Below are 7,519 nucleotides of genomic sequence, written 5' to 3'. Positions count from 1 at the left end.
AGAATACAGTGTCCTCATAAATCATGTTAATGTTGTAATACCCATGTCACTATATACATTTTTGTCCTCATAAGCCACACCTGCATTCATAAGCCACACTAAGCCTCTCTCTCTCTCTCTCTCTCTCTCTCTCTCTCTCTCTCTCTCTCTCTCTCTCTCTCTCTCTCTCTCTCTCTCTCTCTCTCTCTCTCTCTCTCTCTCTCTCTCTCTCTGGACGTGGATATTGCTAATGTCTGAGACAGCTTTGTTCCTCTGTTTCACTAGGGAAATCCAGAGCATCACTAAAAACCTGTTTATTTCCTTAATTCACAATGAAAGATACCATCTCATTAGTATCAAACATCTAGCCCAGATCTGCAGCTGATACTGTGAGTCTTGTAGTCTTTTATACTCTAATTTAGATAATGAATCAACATTTGAATAATAAGTATGACACAGCAGGTAGTCACGGCATTTTCAGATAGTAGAGCATCCAGCGTGCAAAATGTTCTGAAACAAAAAATATTGAAAGCTGCAGGATTCCAAATGGGTGACACAGTTCAGATCAAGAGGAGAGTGTTCATCTTAATGACAGGCTGTCAAGATTATTTATTTTTTTGTATCTCAGAGATATGACTGCAGTATTAGTGGCATTTATAGTTAAGGAAAGGGGATGCAGTCATTCTTGAGATAATTTACTGCACTCATTTGTGTATACGAGTCATCAATATTTCTGGCTTGTGAAATAAATGTGTGTATACATCTGCTAAATGTTTGTTTTATAACAAATTTTATTTTGTAGGGAATTTCAATAGGCTAAACCTCAGTGAGATGCATGTCAAAGTTCGTCAGTAAAGCACTACAATGCAACATTTCTAAAGGCATTAACAAAGCTCAAAGGTCGCTTCAGAGGAAATAGAGGGGGTTTACCATTTCAAAAGCAGAGTGAATCAGGTACACACATGGGTTTGGGTATTTCAAAGTCCCTTTTGAAGTTTCAGGCTGAAAAGCCTGCTAAAACCAGCCAACAACAACAACAACTGGCGGTTTTGGAAACCATTGCCACTTATTAGGACAGCAGCAGCGTTTGTTGCAAGAACACTTGCCGATTTTCTCGCTCTTGGTTTATCTTCAAATTTCCAAATTACCCTTTTTGTGGACAACTTTTAATAAGTTTAAATAATTTTCTGACAGTTAATGTAGCAATGCAAATGCTTCTGTTTTCCTCGCCACAAACAGGTGGATGTGCGGGAGCGACGTGTTCTTTCTGAGATTAGTGCCGCTCTTGTTTAATACGGGAAAATGTCACACCTTCACTTTTGGCAAAACAAAATGCCATTTTAGGAGGCGGGGGATTAATTTTTAGATAATTAATCCCTGACACACGCAAATGCGACATTATGTGTCATTCCAAGATGTTCCATTCTTTTAAGGTGCCATTAGAATCGCATCACCTTAACATTGTATGAACTGAGAGTGTATTTATTTTGCTGGCAAAATCACCTCGATATGATAGAAGATGCCACGCATTTGAAAGAGTAAAAGAGATTAACTTGCTTTTAATACACAGCTTGTTTTTTTGTTTGTTTTGTTTTTCAGATTGATATGATAAGCTAAGCAAAGCCCTTGTGGTCCTCCAGCTCAAGAATTAAAAATGTTCTTGGAAATAAGCGTGTGACAATACACTTAAAACCAGCAGCCATATCACCCTGTAGCCCAAGACTGGTTTCCCACTGAAGCTAAGCAGGGCTGAGCCTGGTCAGTACCTGGATGGGAGACCAACTGGGAAAACCAGGTAGCTGCTGGTAGAGGTGTTAGTGAGGCCAGCAGGGGATGGGGACACTGTACAGTCAAAGAGCACCGTCTTTCGGATGAGACACTAAACCAAGGTCCTGACTCTCTGTGGTCGTTTAAAATATCAGGATGTCCTTCTGAAAAAGAGTAGGGGTGTAACCCCGGTATTCTGGCCAAATTTGCCCATTGGCCTCTGTCCTTCATGGCCTCCTAATCATCTCCGTCTCCTCTCCACCAATCAGCTGGTGTGTGGTGAGCGTTCTGGCGCAATATGGCTGCCGTCGCATCATCCAGGTGGATGCTGCACATCGGTGGTAGTTGAGGAGATTCCCCCCTTCAATGTAAAGTGCTTTGAGTGCCTTGAAAAGCGCTATATAAATTGAACACATTTCGAAATGTTTTAAAGGTGTCGTGAACTGGCTTTTTTTCTTTTTTTATACTGTTGTCTGAGGTCAACAAATGATGTTTGTGTGGTTTTTACATTCAAAAACATCATAACTAATAAGTAATAGGCTTTTTTCTACGCTGCATTCTGATGGGCATGCCGCACTTGGAAGTAAACGCCCACGGCCAGGATTGGATAAGATTTGCATATTTAATGAGCTTCAGCTCCTGTCATATCTATGCCCCTGTCAGTTCACATGAGGGAGAGATTATTTTGAAAGCGATAACTGCAAAGATTTCCTCGACCACAGGGCTTGTAAACATCCTTATCAAACAAACACAATGATTTATTTATCTTCTGCCTGTGATTGATTAGAATACTATTTCTGTATTACATGGACCGCATGATCCGTCGATATAAGCGCAAACCACGTGCGCACACACACACAACCAGATCAAGAACGAATTTCTGCTGACGGGCATACATTTTGGTAGCCCATCTGGAAAACACACAGCCCCCGGACTACTACATAATAAAAATAAGTTTTACTCACGTAAGTTTGTTGCACCATTCCTGCCGGATTCCAATATAGAAGGCACAACATTGTGTCTGCAAATCCAGCACTTGAGACTTGTTTACAAACAAAATGAAGCAAGTACAAGTACATTGTCTTCCCCACGTGAGCTGGAACGTCATTAAAAATAAATGAAGTATCACACATTCCTAATATTAGGATCCGAAGGAAGCTTATGCAGCGACTGTGTTCTTCCACAATATCTTGCTATCTTCTTCCACATGTTTATTGCTGCTGGCTGCGAGCCGATCAGCTCCATGAGTCGGTGGGCAGGGTTACTGAATTACACGTTCTGTAGAAGTGTGTGTTTCGTAGCTCGATGACATAAGGATGAAGCGCACAATTGTTTTCTGTGCCTGGTGTCTATAAAAGCTTTTCTTTGACTAAAAATGAAGTTTTCGGCTCTGAAACTTACAGGATAATCTTATATTACCATGACGGCTCAAGGGAAAGTTGATTTCTCAGTTCATCACCCCTTTAACTAATCTAGAACTGTCAATAATGGCAAGGCAAGTTTATGTATATAGCACATTACATACACAATGGCAGTCTAACATGCTTTACATAGAAATTAACTAAAATAGTGATGACATTTGCATAAAAAAACAGAATACCATGTGTATGAATCAAAAATAAAAACAAGGATAATTACAACAGTTGTAAAGGGAAAATGGTGATAAATATATCCCTACCTGCCCGATTCTCTAATTTCCCCTATCTGAGATGGAGCAGGTTCGCAATGTCTCCTGGACCTTACATGTCGGTCCAAGTCAGGCTCCTGTAGGGGACTTTACCTTTGCCCCACAGGGCCTCCCCTTTCTTGAGTCCGCTTCTGCTACAGTTTTACCATTAACAAGCAGAATGAAGCAAAGCACACTGCTCTCTTTATCCAATCTTCTCCAGTCAGAAAGCCCTAACTAAAACAATAATCAACAGATGCATAAGAAATAGAAATATACAGTTGTAAAGATAATGAAAAAGAATAAAATGATGATATATAGATTAAATGACAATGACCAAAGACAAGAACAATGGAAATCTGTCACGTCGCAGACAAGGGAAAAGGGTGCGAGGACTCAAGTGCAGAAAATGATAATTTATTATAAAATAAAACATAAACTCAAAACAAAACCCACGAGGGGGAAAAACACATAATAGAATAATATAAATACAAACTTAAACAAACCAACAGAATCACAGGGAGGACGGAAGACGCAGACATTACACAAGGATCCAACCCAGACTGACAAACACAAGGAGCTTATAAAGGGAAGAAATCAAGAGGGAACAGGTGGGAGAAATCAACACTAATCAGATAACAAGGGGGAGGGATCAGACAATGACAGGAGCACATGCAAGACATGACAAAACCCACATGTGCACACAAGACAGGACAGGCATGTGACATTACCCCCTCCTTAAGGAGCGGCTACCAGACGCTCCACTAGGGACGGGCGGGACAGACCAGGGGGGACGGGAGGGACATACCAGGGCGGGACGGGAGGGACAGACCAGGGCGGGACGGGAGGGACAGACCAGGGCGGGACGGGAGGGACAGACCAGGGCGGGACGGGAGGGACAGACCAGGGGGGCACGGGAGGGACAGACCAGGGGGGCACCGGAGGGACAGACCAGGGGGGCACGGGAGGGACAGACCAGGGGGGCACGGGAGGGACAGACCAGGGTGGGACGGGAGGGACAGACCAGGAAGGAACAGACAAGGGAGGGGTAAACAAGGGAGGGACAAGGAAAACAAAAAGTTCAGGAGGCCATGGTGGCCCACAAAGTTCGAATGGCCAGGGCGGCCCGCCGAGTTCGGGAGGCCCACCGAGTTCAAGCGGCCGGGGCGGCCCGGAGAGTTCAGGCAGCCAGGGCGGCGCGGGTAGAGCAGGGCGGGGAGGTGCGGGCAGAGCAGAACTCCTGGGTGGTGCGGCCAGTGCAGGGAGCGCCAGGGAGGTGCGGCGAGAGCAGGGCGCCTCAGCGGCGCACGGAGAGCAGGGCGCCTCAGCGGCGCACGGAGAGCAGGGCGCCTCAGCGGCGCAGGGAGAGCAGGACGCCTCAGCGGCGCAGGGAGAGCAGGACGCCTCAGCGGCGCAGGGAGAGCAGGACGCCTCAGCGGCGCAGGGAGAGCAGGACGCCTCAGCGGCGCAGGGAAAGCAGGACGCCTCAGCGGCGCAGGGAGAGCAGGACGCCTCAGCGGCGCAGGCAGGGCGTTGGGGAAACTTCTCCAGTCCAGCAGTATCCACCAGCACTGGGACCACCGGAATACGATCTGCTGGCATTGGGACCACCGGAACATGATCTGCCGGAACTGGGACCACCGGAACACGATCCACCAGCACAGGGACCACCGGAACACGATCCACCGGCACAGGGACCACCGGAACACAATCCACCGGCACAGGGACCACCGGAACACGATCCGCCGGAACTGGGACCACCGGAACTGCCTCCGGGGCTTCGGATAAAGCCCTGTGCTCCTTCCACGCATGCAGGACTGCCACCACAAAGCATCCCATCACAGCCCTCCAGGCCGTTTCCGGACTCGGGACCACCGGAACGGAGTCCACTGGCACAGGGACCATCGGAGCACGATCCACCGGCACAGGGACCACCGGAGCACGATCCACCGGCACAGGGACCACCGGAACATGATCCACCGGCACAGGGACCACCGGAACACGATCCACCGGCACAGGGACCACCGGAACACGATCCACCGGCACAGGGACCACCGGAACACGATCCACCGGCACTGGGACCACCGGAACACGATCCACCGGCACTGGGACCACCGGAACACGATCCACCGGCACTGGGACCACCGGAACACGATCCACCGGAACACGATCCACCGGCACTGGGACCACCGGAGTTGTGGATGACACCCTGTGCTTCTCCCAAGCATGCAGGACTGCCACCACAAAGCCTCCCATAACAGCCCTCCAGGCCATGTCTGGACTCGGGATTCCCGGACTCGGGACCCCCGGGACTGGCACCGAGGGAGAACTTCTCTGCTGAGTCCTCATTGTATGGTTGGATCCTTCTGTCACGTCGCAGACAAGGGAAAAGGGTGCGAGGACTCAAGTGCAGAAAATGATAATTTATTATAAAATAAAACAAACTCAAAAACATACCAACAGAGAAATCACGGGGAACCGGTGGGAGAAATCAACACTAATCAGATAACAAGGGGGAGGGATCAGACAATGACAGGAGCACATGCAAGACATGACAAAACCCACATGTGCACACAAGACAGGACAGGCATGTGACAAAAACTAAAACAGTTATAAAAAGGATAAAAAGTTGATGCATAGATAAGATAAGGTGCAGTCAGTCAGACCCTGACACAGAGCTCATTGAGTAAATACACAGCTAAAATGTGCATTTACTGTCAATGATGGTCAGAGGGTGACTTCGACTTCTATGATGTTCAACAGACAAAAGTCAGCTTCAGCTTATTTGAAAATGTGACGCAGGAGAATGAAAAAGGTCTAGAAACGCTTTGTCTTTTCAGAAAACCATGTCATATGTCATTAGCCTGACATGGTCATACTCAATTCTAGTCAGAATATGAGTCTGATACTGCTCCATTGGGCTGTGATTATGGGGCGTGTTTCAACCGAGGAAAGACATCATTTGGACTGACCTACAAACAATCAGAGCAAAGAAGCGACGCATTACGTTGTCAAATGTCAACAGAGCTCAACTGCACTGTGTTGCCAAGTCCGCGCCTTTTTCCTGCGGGTTTGAACGTCTGATACATATGGCACAGAATACTGAAAACACTTCAGGAATTTTGAAGTCATCTGAATTCTCCAGAATTTCTGTGAGATCGTGTCGCACTCTTTAATAGTCAGCTTGGAAACAAAGCCGTTGCGAACTGCATGTTGCAGTAAACTAGCACAACGTTCTTAAATGAATTGCACACAAAATGTTCATAAATCTAAAGGTTCATAAATCATAAACTAGCACATTGTTCTTAAATGAATTGCACACAAAAGGTTCATAAATCTAAAAGTTCATAAATCATAAATCCTATGAAACATTATTGAACAAACTAATATCACAAGTTGAATCCAACATGGCAAAATATGATCAAAGATTATGCAGCTGGACCGAGGAATTTTGACAGTACATATTTAGCTAAAGTCCTTTTACCTCATCTATCTATCTATCTATCTATCTATCTATCTATCTATCTATCTATCTATCTATCTATCTATCTATCTATCTATCTATCTATCTATCTATCTATCTATCTATCTATCTATCTATCTATCTATCCATCCATCCATCCATCCATCCATCCATCCATCCATCCATCCATCCATCCATCCATCCATCCATCCATCCATCCACCCCCCCTCTCTGACACAAATACACAAGAACACATAAATATATGACTCTAAATGCTAATCTGTCCATCCATCTGTAAGCATACTTTGACAGATGGGGAAGAAATCATGTCCCTTTTAATAGTAAATCTGTTATTTTTAGTCCTGTCATTCTGTGATTTTTAGTCCCAGATTTTCTTTTGACCCATCAGCAGGCTCCCACAGGGAATAAAGCTCCTCTGAGGTTCAGAGAGTGAAATTCAGAAGAAAGTGTGGCACAATAACAATGTTCTTAAACAGTGTGGAGTAGCTAATCTATATTTTTATTTTATATATATATATATATGTATATATTTTCAGGAAGTGCAATAGCTTAGCAATTGTAACGGCAATTGTAGTAGCCCTTTCCGCAGAACATCATTGGCCCAAACTGCTAGCCTGACGTGG

At 45.6% G+C, this 7,519-nt stretch overlaps 1 pseudogene; it reads left to right on the top strand.

Moving 5' to 3' along the window:
- Positions 1 to 1,670: 1,670 nt before the first annotated feature.
- Positions 1,671 to 1,787, top strand: LOC137085905 (5S ribosomal RNA; annotated as a pseudogene).
- Positions 1,788 to 7,519: the final 5,732 nt, after the last annotated feature.

Source organism: Pseudorasbora parva, chromosome 8 (genome assembly GCF_024679245.1).
Source record: "Pseudorasbora parva isolate DD20220531a chromosome 8, ASM2467924v1, whole genome shotgun sequence".
Classification (NCBI taxonomy): domain Eukaryota; kingdom Metazoa; phylum Chordata; class Actinopteri; order Cypriniformes; family Gobionidae; genus Pseudorasbora; species Pseudorasbora parva.
Note: the sequence above shows the minus strand (reverse complement) of the source record. Positions and strands in the feature narration are given on the sequence as shown.